Raw genomic sequence first — 1,475 nt, 5'->3', positions numbered from 1 at the left:
AGCCTTTTAAAATCTCTGCCCAATCAATGTTTGGGAAACTTTAATCATTGTTGTTTTGCTAATTTCCCCATTTAAGGTCATCATACGTAAGTAAACACTGGGTAGACTGGATGTTCTGAAATGAACAGTCCCTCAAAAGATATGCCTTCAGTATTACCTTCTATTTCTAAAGAGTGAGAACCATGAAAGGAGTTACATGGGTATATTTGGGAATACAAAATGTTAAACAACCCTTTTATACCAACCAGTGAGCCAACTAAATGTTGTGCAGACGTGAATTTACAGTGGGCCCTAACGAATGCTGGGAAGAAAATCCATCATCATCAACCAGTGTTAGAAGCAAGAGTTCTGTGGATTCTTGCAAATTAAAAAAAAAAAATCATATTTTTTAACAAGTTAGTTGGATTTCCATAGAAGACACAAGCCAAGAAGTAGATGACTTAGAAAAAATTTAAAGGATAAAAGCATATTCTGATCACTGAAACTGAGGGCCTTGTCAAACACAGAGTTTAGCCAAGGTAAGAAAAACAAAAATCAGGAATAAACATGAAATCAGTTGATTTAGTCTGCCTTAAGTAAAATTGAACAACAACAAAATCTCTTGATTGTAGGAGCTGAATCAGCAAATAGAAGAAAAATTTCCCAAAGAATCAACCCTATATTTACAACCCACTTGAGGTTTTTCACTCTGACAGACTAGTCACTAAGTATAGACGGTCCTCCCACTGTTGGTTTGTACAACTTTAAATTTGTCTCTTTCTTTGGTCTGGGCTCCAGGATATATTCTAGGGTCAGACTGTGTCACTTTGTGCTTTTTAATTGATGCTTCGTCTATAACAAAGAGGCGAAGATTTTCCATAAGAAGTTTTCTCACGCAGAAACCTAGTGGAAACTCACCTCATTCTCACTGCCTAATAGGGGCAAACGTAAATTAGGCTGGTGGGATTAAATGCCATTGGGTTTGGTAAATACGTAGGGGGTATCTACTCCATGTACAGTATTAGGTTAGGTACTCAAGATAAGCAAACCATATCCCTTACCTTCGGGGCTTCATACATACTAACCAATAGGAAGCTAAGATGGGAATATTCCAGTGTGAGACTCGCCAAGCCTAGAAAAGAAACAGGTCTAAGGATTTTTTTTTTGGAAAAAAAAAAAGCTGAAGTATTGTTTGTGTTCAAAGGAGGGAGAAGAGCATTTCCAGATAAGGGGATCTGGGAAGGTGGCACTTTCCTTAGCCTCCAGGGAATCGAGAAGATTTTGAGAGGCAGGCAGTGTCAGAGGAGAAGAGCATGGGTGAGGACATATGTGGAGAAGGAAATTGTTGATGGCTCACAGTGATGGCACCAGCCTGGGGTGGGAGCCACAGTATGGCTCCTGGCAAGCAGGAGAGGCACAGTGATGGGACTAGCAGAGGAGGGGCAAGGGATGGGCTGGCAGGGGTGGGGATTACAGTGATGGGGCTGGTAGGGGGG

Source organism: Mustela nigripes, chromosome 3, assembly GCF_022355385.1.
Source record: "Mustela nigripes isolate SB6536 chromosome 3, MUSNIG.SB6536, whole genome shotgun sequence".
Classification (NCBI taxonomy): Eukaryota; Metazoa; Chordata; class Mammalia; order Carnivora; family Mustelidae; genus Mustela; species Mustela nigripes.
The sequence above is the reverse complement of the archived record's forward strand: the minus strand, read 5'-3'. Positions refer to the sequence as shown.